Here is a 20,567-nt window from a genome sequence, read left to right as displayed (position 1 = left end):
TTGTCATGTTTGGTGATAGACTGGTTAGGAAGGGAAATGGAAGAGGTGGGAAACTGGCTCAAGAGTGGCAGATGTGGAACACAGGAGGTTTGAGGAGGAGGCCAACGACATTGCAGGTCCTGGACATGCTGAGTTTATCAAAATGCACAGGAGACAGCCAACTGGAGGTGGTACAGACACCTGGCTATTTGACTCTGAAGCTCAGGACAGAACCCTGGAACAAAGGACATCCTCCAAGGGCATGCAGGGTAATAAGAAATAAGACACAGGACAGAGATTCTGAGGAATGCTATCATTTATGGACCAAATCAATGAAAAAAGATGAAAAGGAGAAAGTAGAAGCAGGGGCACAGAGGCAGAGAAAGTCCATAGAATCATGGAAACCAAGGAAAGAATGTTAAGAACAGAAAAAAAAAAAAAAAATCCAAAAGTCAAACCTGTCAGTAGTGGGATAACAAGCAATTTGTTTCTTATATTTTACTCTATTTTCCTAGGATGCTTAATAATATTTATTGCTGAGAGAGAGCATGAATGGGGGACGGGCAGAGAGAGAGGGAGACACAGGATCTGAAGCAGACTCCAGGCTCTGAACTGTCAGTACAGAGCCCGACGCAGGGCTCGAACTCACAAATCATGAGATCATGACCTGAGCTGAAGTCGGCACTCAACCAACTGAGCCACCCACACACTCCTGAAAGAAAAAAAAATTTTTAAACAAAAGCTGCAAAATGTCTGCTATAATATCTCCATAAATTAAAAAGCTAGAGGTGCCTGGGTGGCTCAGTTGGTTAAGCCTCTGACTATATAGCTCAGGTCATGATATCGCGGTTTGTGAGTTCGAGCCCTATGTCGGGCTCTGTGCAGACAGCTCAGAGCCTGGAGCCTGCTTCAGATTCTGTGTGTCTCTCTCTCTCTCTGCCCCTCCCCTGCTCGTGCTCTGTCTCTCACTCAAAAAATAAACATTAAAAATAAATTAATTAATTAATTAAAAAGCTATAGTTGGGGCCACTGGGTGGCTCAGCTGGTTAAGCATCTGACTCTTGATTTAGGCTCAGGTCACAAGCTCACTGTTCCTGTGATCGAGACCCACCCTGGCCTCTAGGTTGTCAGTGCAAGCCTGCTTAGGATTCTACCTCTCTCTCCCTGCTCATACACTCTGTCCCCCTCTCTCTCGCTCTCAAAATAAACTTTAAAAAAAAAAAAAAAAAGAGCTATAGTTTACAATCCACAGGACATGTGTTTTGAGTTCCTTTTCTGGGTCTGGTGATCTATCTGCTCCGGCTTCATGACCAGTGACACACATTGCCCAGCCTCCTGGCCAAGGTCTGGAATCCCAGCAGAGCAGAGCTGGCTGGCCTACACACCCATGGTCCAGTGACCTTGGGTTCATTAGCATATTGTTCTGAGATCAAATGAGCTAACCAGTCACAGACCCTGCCTACTTTGTCCCACTTCCCACAACTACTAATGCCGAACCAAAATTCCCCAACTCTGCACCATTTCCTATAAACAAGAGATTGCCTATAAACATTCACTCAGATACAGGAGGTCCAAGGCTCACAAAAAATGTTTGTTTATTGCCTCTAAAAAGGACTTATGTTTACTTACACGGTACCTGCCCCAGCAAGCAGAAGTGTATCATTAATGAGAACGAGGGTAGTCCACTGAGCCATCATAGATAGTAACCAATGACCTGTTGTTCTGACGACACTAAAAAAAAAGGGGGTATGACCAAGATATTTCTAAAAGCTCACCAAGGATATAAGAAATAATAGTCTAACCTTCTACCCATCTTTCTTGACCAACAACACCATTTTGGCATATTTTACATTTTTTTAAGATTTTATTTTTGGGAGAGCTCGAGCATGTGAGTGGAAGACAAGGGTGGGGGAGAGAGGGAGAGGGGGAGAGAGGGAGAGGAAAAGAGAGAGAGGGAGAGAGAGGGAGAGAGAGGGAGAGAGAGGGAGAGAGAGGGAGAGAGAGAGAGAGAATATGAATGAATCCCAAAGCAGACTCCACAGTGTGGAGCTGATGTGGGACTCGATCCAACGACCCCGGGATCATGACCTGAGATGAAACCAAGAGCTGGACATTCAACTAACTGAGCCAACTGGACGTTTTTGTTGTTTTTTTTTGTTTTGTTTTGTTTTGTTTTAATGAAGTAAACTCTACCCTCAACGCAGGACTCAGACTCCCCACCCAGAGATCAAGAGTCATGTGTGTACTCTGCCGACAAAGTCAGCCAGGCACCCCTGTCATTTCTTTTTTAAGAGGGTAAAAAGAATGAATTTACTTCAAAATAATTCTTGGGATAAGAAGCTTACCTTTCCAGAAAACTTAAGAACTTTGGATTATTTTGTTCAAGTGGATTTTACTATACTTGGTTTTCAGAAAGAAAGAATCACAGAGATGGGGTGCTAAAAATAGATGTAACAAAGTGGAAGGAAAGTACTTGTGAGAGCCTGACTAGCAATTAGCAAAAAGTGGTATCGCCAGTATTAAAATAGGAAATCTGAACCCATTCCGGGAACAAGGTCCTGGACTGCCACAGTCATGTAGCCTCACAGGCTGGCCCAACTCCCCAACAGAAGTCCCTGGGCCCAGTGGACAGCCTTATAAGGCAACCATGCTCAGGGAGAAGATAAGAACAACACTGAGCACTTAACATTTCCACAGGCCTCCACAAATATTAACTCGTTAGTTCTCACAGTATCCTGGAAGAGCCCAGTTACTATCATTTCCAAGAGATGGGAGAAGATAGATACCTGACTGACTACAGTTAATTATGCCCAAATGGGTAAAGGAGCCAGCAGCTCTCCTTAGGTGCTGAGTTCAGGGCCAGGCACGCCTCAAGTTGTGTCAGGAACGGAGTAAACGCTTTCCTAGTAATGAACAGGAAGGAAGAGGAAGATTTTTCAACTTTGACAGTGAGGAACAGTCTCCACCCTCTCTCCTCTACCTCCCACAGGGTCTCCATAAGATTCCAATCCATAGAATAATTAAGACTCCTGGGACTCCTGGGGCACTTGGGTGGCTCAGTCTGTTAAGCATCTGATTGTTGGTTTCAGCTCAGGTCATGATCTCAAGGTTCTGGAGTTTGAGCCCTACATGGGGCTATGAGCTGACAGTGCAGAGCCTGCTTGGGCTTTTCTGCCCCCCCCCCCCAAAAAATAAATGAATAAAATTTTTAAAATACAGTAATTAAGACTCCTACTTGAACAGCCTAGGAGAAGATACAAGCAAGGACTAAAGACATGACATGTCAGAGGATAGGAGACTTGCTTTCCCCAAGCTGATTTCCATCCTCCAAAGGGGACACTTGACATCCATCTCTTTACTTTCACAAATAAATTTGGCAACTGTGATTATAGTGCCTGTAAGAAATAAGACCACTATCTATACAGGTTGGAGGGGATTAAGTGGCCTTCATAATTCTATTAAGAAAATTGCAATGTAATTGTTATCAAATAAGGTTTCCTGACAATCTACACCATATAACATCTTGTGATCAGGTGCTGGAAATATACAAGAGTAGAATTTTATATATGTGTGTGTATACATTTTTAAAATCACCTAGAATGTAATCTCTGCTAGAATCTCAAGTCTCCACAATAGCAAGACCCTTAGTTTTGTCCATTGATTATCCCCCACTGCCTACTGTGTGTCCAGCACAAAGCCGGTGCTCAATATGTATTTGCTGAATAGTCTTAAAAAAAAATGAGCTCAACATCCAAACATACATAGATATGCAGGAAAGGACATAAGTACATATACTAGGTAGCACATTCAGTAGCTAAGTCAGAGACTGACATAATCGTCCTATGGAAGGGAAAACCACAGGGTAAGCCTGGAAGGAAAAAAAAGTAAGTGCACGGAGAGGACAGAAGAGTGCATTCTAGCCACCAGAGGATCAGGAACTTGGAGGTAGAACACCTTTGTAAGAACACAGCACCCAAAAGGTGGCAACAACTTAAAAGTTCATCAACTGAACGAATGAATGAATGAACAAAATGTGAATGAATGAACTAAATACAACAAAATGTGGTATAGATCCATGCAATGGAAATGCTATTCAGCCATAAAAAGGAACAAAGTACTCGAGGCACCTGGCTTGCTCAGCCAGTAGAGCAGGTAACTCCCAATCTCTGTGACATGAGTTTAAGCCCATAGGGCACAGAGAGGTCTTTAAAAAAAAAAAAAAAGGGAACAAAGTGCCAATTCATGCTGCAACATGGACGAACCCTAAAATATCATGCTAGGTGAAATAAATGAGACACAAAAGGCCACCCACTGTATTATTCTATCTGTATAAAATGTCCATAAATAGGCAAATCCATGGAGACAAAAAGCAGATTTGCAGCTGCCAGGGGCTGGGAGGCAGGGTTAATGAACACAGGTTTGGGTGTTTGGTTTTTTTTTTTTTTCCCTTGAGTGAGGGGAACAAAAATGTCCTAAGATTAGAGTCATGATGGTTATACAACTCTGAACACACCAAAAATTACTGAATTAAGGGTGCATTTTAAGCTGTGAATTGTACCTCAACAAAGTTATTAAAAGAAAGAACACTAGACTAGCTGCTGGGCTGGAGGCTGAGGAGACTGTGCACACGGACAGAGAGCAGACAAGTTTGGAAATGCAGAGAAGGGCCTGAGCATGGGGAGCTTTGAATGTCAGCGAAAGAAATCTGGATCTTATCCGCTAAGGACAACAACAACAAAAAAGAGTGGGGCCAGTGCTCTCCAGTCTTCAGAGCACTTTCATATACATTAGACCCTTTTGATCAAGGAATCTGCAAATGTTTTCAGATGCTGGCTGATTTACGGGAGTAACACATTTGGAAGAATCATCTGCCATGAGTGTCGAATGGACTAGGGATGTGAGAAAGGCAATGGAGGCTAGGGGTGTAATTCGGAGTCCAGACCAGGGGATGGAAAAGATGGAAAAGAGCAGACTACGGCGTGAAGTCCACGGCAACCCAGATTTTCGGGAACTAGAGATGCTATGTATAACTTGGTGACTCACCTCCTGGAAAAGAAGTTGCCACATTACTGATCACTGAGGATTTGGGCAAGTCCCGTATCTCAAATTCCTCTGTGAAAGCAGAATTCTAAGAGGCACTAGGTTCAAGAGACCCCTTGATCTCTTTGGAATATACTTCTCTGAGGAATATTCCTTCCAGACTGGCAATGAAGTTCAGCACAAGAGGACCGATTTTTGAACTGCTATCGGTTCAAATTCAAGCTTTGGTATTTATTAGTGACCTAGACCAAGTTATTCACCTCTCTCTGAGCCTCAGGTCCTCACTTGTACATCAGAAATAATGGTGGTTGGTATCCACATGATAGAGTTAAGAACTAAATACAAGAAGCGATGTAAGCAAGGTCTAGAACAAAGTAAACAAGATCCCCTGGTTACCCAATTTTCTCACATCGGCTATATTTTTTAATTTTTTTTTAAACATTTATTTATTTTTGAGAGATAGAAACAGAGCATGAGCGGGGAAGGGGTGGAAAGAGAGGGAGACACAGAATTGGAAGCAGGCTCCAGGATCTGAGCTGTCAGCACAGAGCCCGATGTGGGGCTCAAACCCATGAGCTGTGAGACCATGACCTGAGCTGAAGTCAGACACTTAACCGAGCCACCCAGGAGCCCGGAGCTATGCTTTACAGCACTTATCAATTTGTGAATCTATCCTGACTTGTGCTTTTATTTGCACAATACACACTTCCCCACTACACAGAAAAGTTCCAGGAAGGTCAAGGACAATGTCTGTCTGCTGCCCACTGTATCACCAGGGTTCAATACTGCAGGAGGTCAGTATCTTTGGAATGACTCACCTAGGAATTCTACATTTGGTTTCTAAAGCCAAGAGACACTGTGACGGATAAACAGCCATGCTATCCTATCCAGAATAGCAGCAGGAAGACGCAAACAAGTATGGTCACGGAGTAAATAGCTGCATCAAGGAAGTGAAAGGGAGAATAGTCAAAGAGGAAAATGCTTTATTTTTCCAGATGCTAATCTGAACAGTCTATTGTAAGCCTAGTGGGGGAAAGAAAAAAAAAAAAAAGACTTATGATATTGGCATTGGGTTCTGCAGGTTGTAGATCTATCATCTATGGAACAGGCCCGGCTGGGGAAGCCAAGGACAACTGACAAATACAAGTTCTTCATAATATCCTGATCTTTATCATTTTCTTATTTAATCATCAAAAATTAACAGCCAATAAGGTTTCTCCTTGCCATATAAATACACCCACGTTCGTTCCCACCTCCATATACATATATGATAGTAATTCCTACCCCAGTGCCCATTTCTACCCATTTCAATCCTGCCAGGTCAACAAGGCTCAGCTCCTTCTTCCACAAAGCTTGTTTTACTCTAATCCACACTGATCTCTTTGAATTTCTAAGCCCGGTCTGTATTACGCAACTTGTCAATTTATATAGGAACTCGTATTATTTTCCCATTGTTTTCTGTGTTGACTAGGTCTTTCCAAGTAGGAAAGGAAGTCGGCAGGAAAACTGCTTTTCGGTAACCACCTCTACATCCCCACCGAACGGCCAACACAACGCTGGGTTCAAGGCCTGTCTTCAGCCAGGACTAATGACTGTACCCCAGGGGAGATGAACCTCTTCACTGAACAATGTTCCCTTCACCGACTCCTTCGCCAGCTGTCAACTGAAATCAAGGCCGCCAGGAAAAGAAGGCACGTTTTTATTTGCAAAAGACTTTCCAGCTCCTTTGAGAAAGGCATTACAATGCATATAAATTCAGTGTTTCATGACCTCCATGGGAATTTACCCTGAAAGACTGTTAGATTCAATGCTAAATGAGATGCAAATTCCATTCATATGTAAGAGTCAGGATGAGTCAAGATTGAGGTTTCCATTACATCTGCTCGTTTCCTAGAGTCACACTCTAAGAACATGTGTGTAGGCTTTGTGGAGGGTGTGTGCTCTGTAGGAATGTTCTGTTAACAATTAAAGAGGCCTTGTGGGCTGATGTTGCCCTGCCTGTACAGGGAGACCCTAGCTTTACTCTTCAGATAGTGTGGGGTTCTGGCTACACTGTGGGCACCCAAAGTGAAAACCACCCCGTGGGGAACATGAGGTGCCCTGGTGGCCACTTGGACCGAGGAATACTCGGAGTAACTTCGACACTGGAGCTTCACACTCTCAAGTTAGAGAGGAGGAAAACATTCAAGCTAGTAGGTGCGCTGCACATTCCATCCACACCTAATAAAAGGCACGGTTTTAACTTTATAAAAAAGCTCCTTCCACGGATGTCCTCATTAGCTGTCCTCCAAAACTTCTGTCAAACTGACCGGTGTGTCCAAGAGTATCTCTATCCTCAAGAGCACCCCACAATGTGACCAGAAAAGCAGAGATAGGTCAAATCTACCAGTTCTGAGGCACAGGGTTTCCACGGCATAACATCTCTGAAAACGAGATGCATTTTACAATTCAGTTTTTAACTGGCAGTGTTAGTGGTTCACCTGAAAAATGTTGGGAGTGATTCAGTGAAATTCTATGTACATGCACACAGAACAACGCCTGTAGTATTGGCCTCATCTCTAGCCATGAAGTTTATAGCCAGCAATACAGATCAACGACCTAATACACAAAGATCACAAAGTCAACACTTTTCAATGTGTTCAACTGAACTCAAGAAGGACAGCTCCAGAAATGAAGCCTTTTAGTGCGTACAGCTATACGAGAAACAATTGAGAGAGGTCTCAAAATGGGGTGGGGTTTTTTGTTGCTGTTAAAATCAATATGTAATATCTAAGTACAGATTAGACTGGAATATTAATTACGAATCACACAACACAAACATGGAAAAACTCCACTGTAGAGAAGCAACCTTTGAAACATTTAAAAACTTCAGGGGCAGGGGATGCAGGAAAAAGGGGCCTGCTGATAGTCTTGGTGGGAGTATAAATTAGTACAAGCTTTCTGAGATTTGGCAATAAACATCAAGTGTCTTAAAAAGAATGCATGCCCTTTGACCCAGAAATTCCAGTTCTAAGAGTTTAAGCTTAGGAAATCACGAAGGGTGCACCCACAGACTTAGCTAGGAGGCTGTACAGCACTGTTTATATCACAAAGCTGGAAACAAGCTCCAGGCTCAATAAGGAGTAGGTAAAATATATTAAGGCACATCCTTATGGCATAGTATGAAAAATTAAAAATGAGGCAGCATGAAAAAAAAAAAAAAAACCGAGGCATAAGAAATGTACCCACTGGCACGCAAAGATGTTCATGACATAATGCGAAGTTTCAAAAAAAATTGAATGTAAACACTTTCATAGTATGATCTCATCTTTGTTAAAATAGAGGGGAGTGTGCTTGTATAGTGAAAAAAGGACATAAGAAAGATACATACTAAAATATTAACGCTAGTTGTGGAGAAAGGAATTAGTTTGTTGTTGTTGTTGTTTCTTTACCTGCGTTTGCTGAGGGTGGGGGAAGGAGAGGAAGGGATAATGTGGGTGAGATTTATTCTCCGGTAAGAAAAAAATGAAAAGAAACTTGGGACACAATGTGATCCAATTAGGTGAACAAATTGGCTTAGGAATCTTAGAAAGAAGCTCAATCCTAAAAACCAAATAAATTAAAAATCCAATGGATTCATTACCATTATTTTATTTTAATCTCTAAAATAGAAGCAATACATTACTACCCTTCCTCTGAGGAATGTTGGGGGAACCGACCGGGCGAATTAAGTGCATAACAGGATTTAAAATATGCAAAAATATCCCAGGAGGAAATCTCTGTCGTACACTGAAGCTATGCTGTGGCCCAGTGCTGCAGAAGTGAGTACTACAAATCTCCAACACAGCGACAAAAAATTACATTAATATCCTAGTGCTCCCAACAAAGACAAACCACCTCAGGACTTTACAAGGAACAATACACTTACTCTTTATCCCATCCCTATAGGAAACATTTCCTCTGAAAATTAATCCATTAGCAATGGGTAGGAAGGGGACGTATTTACAGCAGTCTTTCCAAGGGAACAGGATTGCAATTTCAGTTTGGAAAATCTAATGCATATTAGTTTTATGGAGAGACTTCAGAGAGCACTGGAATGAGTGGAAGGTCACATTAATGGATTTTTTTTTTTTAAGTTTATTTATTTGAGAGAAAGAGAGGAAAGAGCAAGCAGGACAGAGAGAATCCCAAGCAGGCTCTACATGGTCAGCGCAGGGCCCAACGTGGGGCTCGAACCCAAAAACTATGAGATCAGGACCTGAGCCGAAGTCAGTAACTCAACAGATTGAGCCACTCAGGCACCCCCACACTAATGGATTTCTATGCCTGGGTCTCCTGTACAGAGGACTATCCAAGCTTTGCCTGGGCTACCTTTATTAAGGAATAAAGAAAACAACACTTTTATTGTTGACTTCGGGATAAGCTCACACCAATAGATTTCTCTGCATAACCATGACCCATGATATACAACAAAAGATATAAAAAAGCAATTTTCATGTTGATTAAAGGCCTGTAGAGCTTTTGGAATGGAGAGGAAAGGGACAGTTGCTAGTTAAAACTTCCCAAATATGTATTTGCCCAAATCAGAAACTCACAATATTCCAAAGCCCATAAGCATTTCTGAGTCTGCTCCCTCCCCACTGACTTTTGTTTTTGTTTTTAAGATACAGAGTCAGCAGGCTGGGTGCACTATGACCAAATGGCAACAGATGCTGGTCTTGCAGAGGGCAAGACACGTCCCTTTGATCATCCAAGAACACGGAGAGAATGCACAAACATCCCTGGATCAGGCCATTTTCACTTTGCTTCAAGGTCTACCAAGTAGTTGCAGGAATGAGAAGAGTTACAGAAAAAGCTGTTCCTTCACCCAGTAAAATCAGATACACTCCACTCCTGAGGAATCCATCTAAACTAAGAACTAACCTATGTAAAGTATGCCAGCTTGGGAATGTTTAGTATCAGTCACCATGCTTGGAAGGCTGATGCAGAAACAGTTCTCAAGGCAAAGAATTCCAGTGCCCTGTGTTGCATAGTTATAAGCAGCTTAAATGGAGAGGGGTAGATGATCACTGGTAGTTTTATCTTTTCTTTGTAGAAATACAAGTGATGGTATCATAGATAACTGGAAAATAGCAGATACTTTAAAAATGAAAAACATATGCCAAATGTAGATTGTACTTAAGCCTCCAAAAGAATCTAAGTCAGTGCAGATCTCCACATCTGTAAATGAGTAACACTACAACAGTAACCTTTCTCAAAAGTTTACGTATTAAGAAAATGAGAAAACCTACCAACACCTCAGCCTGGAATTCTCCATGAGAATAATTCTTCCCTGTAAGCCCTGGAATTTACAAAAATCAGGTCTGTTTTAAACGATACTACACCCCTTAATTCATAATTAAGATACAGTGTTCCAACACATTTACTACATGAACAAAGCCCTTTCACACAGGGATCAGAGGAGCAGCTTGAACCTTCTCTCTGCTGTTCCACTAAGTTATCTGGTGCTGTGAACCATGTCTCTACCCTTAGCACACCAGTACCCACCAAATACATCAGCAGGCCTTTCTAAAAATATAGCTAAAAATATAAAGCCCCAAAATAGTGATGTAACAAACAATGTTCTTTGAAAAGATGTGTCTGTCGTTTTCAAGTGTTCTGAAAACTAAACCACAAAACCATTTTCAACAAAGTGTGTGTTTCTAATTATTAGTGGGAAGATTTATATTCCTGGAAAAAAAACAATGGTACGCCTGGAAAAGAAGTTCACTGCAACAAGTCAGCAAGAATTTGTAAAAGCAAAATAATTTTGATAAGACATAACTACTTCGTTAGCAACAGAAATCCAGGATCCTGCTGTACAAATCGTGATCTAATGAGCGGTCACTTTAAAGCTAGGTGAGGGAGCATTCCAAAACAGGGGCAAGGCCCCACATTTCTTCACATGGGCCCCGCTATCTAATGCGGCAATGATTACAAATCCCCTATTAGTCAAGAGGCAGAAGTCACTAGCTATTACTGGGTCATCCCTTCAGACTTAGAAAAACGAGAACAGTTAACACAGTAATTCAAATCTTTATTTATAAACCCACTTTTACTTACGGAGACCTAGATCATACAAATTGTTTCTCCCCCTTTCCTCATTCTCTTTCTGCATTTTGCTGGTGGTGGTTTTTCAAGAGTCCAGATTAAAGGTGAATGTCACACTGCGTGTAATTCTGCCTAACCTGATCCCTTCTTGCCTCTTGGAGGTATGAAGCCACACTATCCCAAAGAGCCACCCCAGGCCCTACTCTTAAACCGCTCTGGCACTCAGAGCAGGTACCGCCTGGCACCTGGGACACTTGGGAGGGCAAGCAAGCAAGGGATCTTCTGCTTCCGCCCCTCCCCCATGAGGATGGCTAAAGCAGAGATTCATTTCCTAGCTCAGGTTTTCTGCATAACCCCTCCTCAAAACACAAAGACTCAGGATGGGCCTTAAAAAGTCCTTTTGTTTAGAGAGGGTCATTTCCTGCCGTTAGCTCACACCCAGAAACTCCCACCCATTTCTCAAGGGGAAGCATTGACTTTCTTAGTAAAAAACAACAACAAAGCAAAACAAAATTTCAGGCTTAAAACCACCTCCCCCCTCCCCAACCCCGATGGAACTGGGCTAGCAAGCCCCCAACAACAGCATTCTATACCAGGATTCAGAAGCGGAAGGGGAACGAAGCAGAAACACTGGAGTGGAGTTACGATTCTTCTCAGGCACGGCAGGCGTTATCTGTCCTATCCCCACAATTTGGCTGAGGAAAGGAGTTTAAATGTCTACGCAAGCAGCTTAAAGACTTGTCCTAGGTCCCTCAGCAAATAAAAAAAAATTTTAATTAAAAAAAAAAAAAGTAAAGTATTCGATTTGGTCAAGAACTAATAAGAGTATTTATATACCATTGTCTCTAAGACCAATAGACCATAGATTATGGTTAAATTTAATAAAGTTTTTCAAGGTCAAGCATTAGGACACAAATGCCATAAATGGGGATAAATCCAACGGCCTGCATTTTCATCAGTGCATTAGTATGCTCAATTAACAGGCGGTCTGATGACCAAAGTAATGATGGCTTACATTTTTTTCTTCCTAAAATGTCATCTGTTCTGCTTTACGGTGAATAAAAAACAGTTTTGAGTCCATAAGGCTGCCAAGTAGTAGAAACTGTGTTTCCAAGTTGCCTCCTCCATACAGGTTCACAAAGCCCAGATTATGCTGTCCCTCATGGCAACCCATACAGGTGCTTAAAGGCTGGATTCGTCCAGCTAAAGCCTGTGTTATCCTGAGCTATGCCCTTTGTAGGCAAAAGGAGGAAAGCATATTGAGCTTGGGGCTAGACTAAATCAAAGGACCGAGTGCTAAGTCTATCTCCAGATCAATTCCACCTGGGTTATTAACAGTAACCCTTAACAACCCCACAGACAACTGCGGAACGGGAATCCAATTCATCCTGCCCTACTTTTACTTATCACCCCATGTGAGGCCCACATCTCACTCCTGGGTCTATGGAATTAGGTGCTAGGTTTCCATTCTAACTGGACAAAGGCAAGGATTCCTTTATGTGTGCAAAACTGCTACGTAGTACCCCCCACCAAGGACCTAATCACTTACCATCTAAAATTTCTGGCTTAGAAACTAATATAAGACTGTTAACTAGCTGGAATTAAAATAAAAACTTTATAAATTTCTGGCTTAAAAGCAGGTGCTGACTTTCTGATATAATTAAGTGGGGATAGGCATCCAGAAATGATCCTGAAGGCAGTAATAATTAAAATGTAATTCAAAACTGCTGGAAAACATTTAGGACTACGTGATACATTGCACAGGCCTCAAGTTTGACTGGTTCATTCGTATTCCAGTCATTTAACAAATTTATTGGGCAGTTCCAGGCATTGTCATAGACATTGAGAGTTACAGCCTTAACAAGACAGAGCTCCCTGCTGCCTAGGAGTAACATTCCAGGGGTAGAAGACAAGTACATAAGGTAGTAACAGTGAATAAAAACTAGCTGGAAAATAAAAGAGGGATAGGATAGTGATTGGGAATGTGGGTACTTTAAACTTAGAGATCAAAAGACTTCTCTGGGTAACATCTGAACTGAGATCTCCATGAATGACAAGGATGCTGCTGCCTCATAAATATCTGAATGTAGGGGTTTTTCAGGCAGACAGGATAGCACGCACAAAGGCCCTGAGGCAGGAACAAGTTTGGCAAGTAGGAGATACCTAAATAAGGCCCAAGCAGCTGAAGCATAATGAATGAGTCTGTGATTCCTGGTAGATGAGGTCAGAAACCAGCAGGGCCCAGATCACATGAACCTCGTGCACCACTGGAAAAATTTTAAGCTGTTACCCACTGGCAGTAAAACTTCAGACAAATTACTTAATCTCTCAAGAGCCTCAGTTTCTTATTCCTAAACCATGGGATGATAACACCTCATTTGGTTTGTTCAAGTACAGTATTTAAAAACAGTAGGCACAACTCCGTAAATGCTTAATGTGCAAAAAATCCATTCAGGCTTTTACAAGTTTGATTATCTTTGGATATGCACCTGATCCACTCGCCAATTTTCTTACACCTATTAAGACAGAAAAGGAAATTTTTGCAACAAAAATGATCTCCATGTTCGTTAGCTCTAACAGTTCCTTTGCTCATCACTGGGAAAGGGTTAGGAGGCTCTGGAAGAGAAAGAATGGGGCTTAGAGTGGAGGGGGGAAAGGCGGAATCAGACCAGTGACTTGGCCTGGTAAGCGGCCTACCGGACTCCAGCACTTCAGGTATTCCCTTCTGCTGATAAGCAAGGCCCTGAGGAGAAGTTAATTACCAACGTTTTCAGTCTCCAGTCACCCAGCATCCCTGAGCAGGCACAGGACGGAAGTGTGCACGCGTGCGCGTCAAAGAGTGAGAGAGACAGAGACCCCTTATCCAGCCCCCAAACACATCCTGTTGGCTTAGAGGGATACAGTGTTTAAAAACAGATGCCTCTTTGGAAACTCACACATTTTTAAGTCCTGTAAATCACACATGCTGGGTAAAGTAATTACACTTCTGTAGCACTTCCCCTCTGCGCACAATGGAAATTCTGGTACTTCTGTAATAAGGTAGCACTTTCTGCGCTGTGCCTTCTCCCAGGAGGCCTCCACTGCCCATCCTATAGGTGGGCAGAAGAGAAATTCTCACAAAACAGAATCCTGTGGATTCAAGCAAAGCCATTTTTTTTTTTTTTTTTTTAAATCTCTAGGCTTTCTCTTAGGATAATGTTGGCCACCTACCTGCAGACCTAAGGAGTCAGGAAGAGCAGGGGAACATCATTTAAAAATCGACTCAGGAGAAACAAAGGAGTTGAGGGTACAAACTGGTCTCTTACTTGCATGGATGGGTGAGATGTACCTCAATTTTCAGACTCCCAGATTTCTCATACCTTTGCGAAATCGCAGGGGCCCACAGGACTGAGGTAGGCTGCTTCAGCATTCCTTCTGCATTTTAAATTTGTGTAACAATACTGTATTACACCCTGGAATTTGGAACTATCTTCCTGGTGTGACTGGCATTTATTACGGCTATTTCCTTGTTTCCTCCAGCATTCTACATTAACGTGCATCATAATGGGTGCAGCAGGGTTAAAACCTATGGGAAATACAAACGCAGGTGGTTGTTTTTCTTAAAATTCCCAGACCACCTTTCTTTCTCCAAGGGTGGACACTTTCTTCAAGTGAGCAGCAAGGGCAGCAGGCTTTTAGGAAAGCACTAAATGAATCAGTAGAAAATATGACCCAGAGAAGAGGGGAGTTCAAGGATCTGCCAAAAGGCGCATCTTACTCCCTACCCAAATAAATTCCCCCCTCCGCCAAAAAAAAAAACAAACAAAACTTGAGGAAATTTTTTCTTACAAAAACACAAGCATCTTTAACAGTCCCAAACCCATCTACAAATCTTAGGGTAGCTTGATTTTCCCCTCTAGTCAAGGCACAGGGTTGGAAAAAGAAAAGTTGGAGGAGTCAAAGTCCCGGAATTAATGCAAACTGTAGAGGAAAACGATTTCCAGAGACAGTTGATGAAAGCCAAAACAACAACAAAAAAGTGTATGGGAAATACTGTATATGCCTAGGTTTTTCTAAGCTCCCTTCCCACACTCAGGTTTTCGAATGGATAAGCACACTGAACACTATTATGTTATAACCTAGGCAGATACAGAATGCACTTTTATGTCCCTAAAAGTGCTTTAAAATATTTTGCTTCACTTTTTCCTGCAAATTTCCAGCTCCCCTCCCTCCAAATTTTTTTGTTTTGTTTTTATATACCTTTGAGTGTTAAGTCAACTTTCTCTGTTGTTGCCCACCCTTACGAGGTTCCCCAGGAACCAGAGTCCCTCACCTCTCCAATTTTCCAGGCGCTCATTCTCGTCACCCACCTTTTCAATTACCGGCCACGTACTCGAACTGTTCTGAAAATTGTCGAGAACAGACCTCTCCTCTGCATCTCAAACCCATGTTCACCTCCTCGTGGCCTTTTCTTCCTTCTCCCCACCTGTCAACCCCTCAATCTGCTGTTTCAACAAATACAACCACCATTTAGCTGGGGGTCCAAGGTGGTCCAAAAGAGAAACTCAAGAGGCTTCCCGAATGAAACTCCCAGTCTTCCCTCTGCTGACAGTTAACTGAGGCCTCTGAACACCTCGGGCTGAATCACCACTGTCAGCCACCAACTCGAGACTAGGACTCTTGCAGTACCAGCCTCTTCCCAACCCTGTTGCAGCTGCTTTGCCACTGTGAAGTCCCAGAATGCCAGGTCCCCGCTACGCCGCAGGGCAACTCCAATCACAGAGTGGATTCGATGTCCTGGCCTGGAAGGCCAGCTCCTCCACCTTCTCTCCCACCAAAGCCTCCCCTGCCTCCAGCTTCATCCTTAACTTCCATTCCTCTCCCTGCCATGCCTTGTTTGCTCCCCCCAAAAGTTCTTTTAAGCCTCTGTGTCTTCATACAGGCCAATCTCCCCCCCCCCCCCACAGTCTCAACCCCTTCCTCATGTGGCAAATTCTTGAGAATCTGAGCTTCAAATGTCACCTCTCTGACACAACCCCTCCACCCTCTTTTCCTTGCAGTGTTGACTGTGTTCCCAACTCTCACTCCATGTGAACCCCATGCTTCGTTCTACCTGTTGACACAGGGTCACCATTTCCACCACACCCTGGAGCAGCAGAAACCAGCTCTCCTAGCCCCTGGGACCCTCAGAACCTGCACTTAGAGTCCCCTCCCCATAAAAAGACCTTCACCACCATCATACCACCTCCCCCAGCTCACCAGGAGGGTAAAATAATGTAGTGTGTGTATAAAGTGGCCAGTACCTGGTAAATAATGCAGAAGTCAGCAATTATGATTTCCTGCGTGAATACATTAAAAAGATTTCTGAGAATTTCAAAAAATCAAATATTCCAGTATTTTTGTATCAGCAAAAAAAAAAAAAAAAAAAAAAAAAAAAAAAAAGGACAAACCAGGCAACTTCACTGTGATTAGCTCAAACCTGCAACCTTCCGCCAGGATGCAGTCTTGCCCTATCCCAATGCACTGACGGGGTTTCAAATATTCTCCCAGTACTCTCTGAAGACAGGGATGTAAGTGCAAGGAGTCGTTACCCAAGTTATCCCCACATATCTGATCAACTCATCCCCATCAAGGGATGACATCCTCCTCTCAACAGCATCAATTTAAATACCTGCTCCTAGCTGGCCTCAAGCCCACTGAGCCATGCAGCCACTTTTGCTCTAGCTATTATTAAGGTTCATTCCCCTCATTCCTTCTTAAGTTTTTTCTTTGACCAAAGCAAGCACTGTTCAAGAGGAACATTTGCATTCCCTTTCCCCTTCCCCCAGGCAGACACTAAGGTGCCAAATGAAACTGAACACAAACATTCCAAAGTGGCTGTCACACAGAGCAGGCTTGTTTGGGAACACAGGCAGCTCCGTGCTCCGTGCTCTTGCACCTAACCAAAGCTTCCAGAAGTCTGCGTCCAAAAGGTCAACTTGAGTTTCACCGCACAAACCAAATGCTAATGGTGAAAACCCAAACGCACCCCAGAATGAGCAGGCCCGCGGAGGCTGTCACATGTACCAGGCACGCTCACCTGTGCACTCCAGTGGAGGCTGTGGACGGCAGGTGGAGAGAGGTAATTTGCCAGCTGCTCCATCCACAGCTTCCCTAAATCCCCAGTAGGCAACGGACCTCAGTATTAAAGGTGTGGCTGCTTATTAACAGCTCACCTATACACAGTTATCATCACCAGCCCTACCAATGAGGATATTTCATGTTTGTAAACTATGTGTTTATAAAGAATCATATATGCATATACGTGTCAGTATGGTGTGTGGTATTTACTGGTACTGGGGTACGATCTTTTGGTAGGTGCTGAGTGCTGGGAATTCTGTGATAAGATGGCATCGATCTTTTTTAAAAAATTACATGACGGGGCGCCTGGGTGGCTCAGTCGGTTGACCGTCCGACTTCAGCTCAGGTCACGATCTCACGGTTCGTTGAGTTCGAGCCCCGCATCAGGCTCTGGGCTGATGGCTCAGAGCCTGGAGCCTGCTTCCGATTCTGTGTCTCCCTCTCTCTCTGCCCCTCCCCCATTCATGCTCTGTCTCTCTCTGTCTCAAAAATAAATAAACATTAAAAAAAATTTAAAAAAAAAAATTACATGAAAACAGGTAATGATCCAGGAGTTAAATGAAGAGAACAAAGTAACTCCTACTGGAATTCTGAGAAAACCATTTCTTTGGAATGGAACATTCAGGTGATGGTAGCCTGCACAATGTAGGCTGAAACTTGGCTCCTGCCTTGAAAGCAGCTCAGGCTAGATCAAGAGGGAAAAGATGGCTGAAGCAAATAGTTTATGGAGCACAGGGGTACATTAGGGCAATCCTGAATGTCAAGTTCGGACTCTGCTATATAGAGAACAGATCAGTGCCGAAGGACCCATCAGAGGACTGAGCAGTACAGAAGGACAGATTAAGACAGCATGTTAGAACAAGGAGAGCAGCTAAACATCACTAAAATGAGCCAGGATAAAAGGAATGAGGGAGATAAATACTACAAAGAAAGGCTACAAGGAAAAGAAGAGTCTGGGTTCCTGCAGCAAGGCTTGCGAGCAAAACAAAACGGTTTTGTGACACCTACAGATATGGCAAAAAAATTTAACGAAATAGTCAACGAAAAAGACATTTGTTTTTTGTTGTTTTGTTGCAATTTCATTCACATGTTCATTTTAGAAAATCTAGAAAGCACAGAAAAGCACTGGCAAGTAAATAAAAATTATCTGCGATCCACCAGATAATTTTTATTGTATTGTTTTTTAGCTATTCAGGGTTTTGGGGGGGGGGGTGGTTTATTTAAGAATTAGCATCACATACGGCGCCCTGGGTAGCTCAGTTGGTTAAGCATCGGGATCTCAGGGTTTCGAGTTCCAGCCTAGCATTGGGCTCCGCGTTGGGCATGAAGCCTACTTAAAACAAAAAAAAAAAATTAAAATGTAGTCAGAAGCTGGAAGAAAAAGTCAGTTTCTCCCATACTGCCTTCAGAGGGAGTGTGGCAATGCGGACAAACTAATTCCACATTTCTGGCCACTAGAACTGTAAGAATGCACTTGTTGCTTTGAGCCACCAAATAAATAAATAAATAAATAAATAAATAAATAAATCTGCATATACATATATATTCTGTAAAAACATTGCTTTTCATGGCTACCTAATATTCTCTTTCAGAAATTATACCGTGACTTAATTAGCAATCTCCTTGGATAAGACATAGAAGAATCTTTAAGAATGTTCCCTACCAGAAGTAACAAATTGATGAACATATTTTGACATGGAACACCAAAGTCCTCCAGAAAGCTGCACGGGTTTGTATCACTGCTGCAAATCCACACGTGCCCACTTACTGCACCATCACCAACACTGAACACTGTCCTCGAAGCACAAATTACCCTGAGCCTATGAAAATCATCTCTCTACCCTATCAAATCTCTACCCTATCAAATGATCCATCCAACAAACAAATGCCATGGAAACAAAGACTGCACAAGAGCACGAGGGTGTAGGAGGGAAATTTTAAGACCATTTCTGGAAAAATAGTAATTCAGAAGTGCATGCCATATTTGCGATGTGCACAGAACACTTTACTAGGAAATCTTCACGTTTTCATTTAAAACACTATCACCAAACTCTATTCCAGGGCTGCATTAGATCTGATTTGAAGTAACAGACTCCAAACGTGGATAAACTGTATAAAACCATTTGGCACTTTGTCCAAGTCATAATGTAGATTAATCTTAACACCCGATTGAAAACCTGAGGTTGCCACACACTGATATGATACCCTTTCTGTGTGCCAATTAGAGGAACAAGTTTTCCTTCATGACCCCAATATTTGGGCAAGATTACTAAGCACTTTCTTTTTAAGGTATTTTTTTAAGTAATTTCTATACTCAATGTGGGGCTTGAACTCACGACCCCGTGATCAAGGGTTCCAAGCTCTTCTGACTGAGCCAGTCAGGAGCTCCACTAAGCACTTTAAAAGGAAAGAGGTAAAGATTTGTATTCGCTTGTAAAGAACCAACTTTACAGGATTCTTGCCCAACATCTGCCAAACATCTTTTCAGTCATTTATCCAACAACGCCAAGTTTTTGCTTTTCTAGTTTTAAGTACAAGTTCAGATCAATTTAAGGAAAAATTGCTCTTTGACACTAGGGCCTCAACATAATAAAACACCTTTTAGAAAGGATTTGTGATCAGTCTGAAAAATACTACATGACTTGGATAAAAGTAAAAATAAAACCAAATTACAGATTTATCTGATTTCAAAAACAAAAACAAAACCTATTTTGAAAGTGATCAAAAATTTCTATTTACTACCAGAAAAAGTCTTGATACATAAAAACTCAAGACAAATAATTGAGTCTATTATATATACATTAACTTTAATAAAGTCTAGTCCAGTATAAACCGCCAAAGGTGTTTAAAGACAATATTACCTAGTCCAAAATTACATGCAAATTCTAGGAATTATTTTACTAACTGAAAAATGATATAAGAAATTACCTAACGCCCTATACATAAGCCTTACAAATCTCAGATCCCAGTAAGATTTTGACAACTGGCTTTTCTTTAATGGGACATCTTGCAGAGAAATACACATGTATAGCACACTATAATCCAGAAAGCCAGATGTATTATCTCTGTCACAGCTAGCCAAAGCTGAAAAAGAATTTTTCCTCAAAGCTTTAAATACTATCCAAAGCAGAAGTCTATGTCCTGTCCAAGTTCTCAAACTTCCAACCCCAAAAAGCTGCAAAAATTCTCCTAAATCCTGGACCGTTCAGTCTACACAGTCGGAACCAAATAAGTGTTTCGGCGTCACTTATTTCAGAGTAAGCTTCAAAAGCTCTCAAACAGGGCTAACGTGTACTGGGAGAGAAGAGGAACGCATTTAAAAAAATAGAAAAAAAAACCCTTGGATTCTCTAAAGTGGTAGAGAAAGCCTAAATTACCCT

At 42.2% G+C, this 20,567-nt stretch overlaps 1 protein-coding gene across 2 annotated transcripts in view; it reads right to left on the bottom strand.

The window, feature by feature from the left end:
* RBPMS (RNA binding protein, mRNA processing factor) overlaps positions 1–20,567 on the bottom strand; it is a 166,694-nt gene that overhangs the window by 142,143 nt on the left and 3,984 nt on the right. The gene's annotated exons all lie outside the window — the stretch shown is intronic.

Source organism: Panthera tigris, chromosome B1 (assembly GCF_018350195.1).
Source record: "Panthera tigris isolate Pti1 chromosome B1, P.tigris_Pti1_mat1.1, whole genome shotgun sequence".
Lineage (NCBI taxonomy): Eukaryota > Metazoa > Chordata > Mammalia > Carnivora > Felidae > Panthera > Panthera tigris.
Note: the sequence above shows the minus strand (reverse complement) of the source record. Positions and strands in the feature narration are given on the sequence as shown.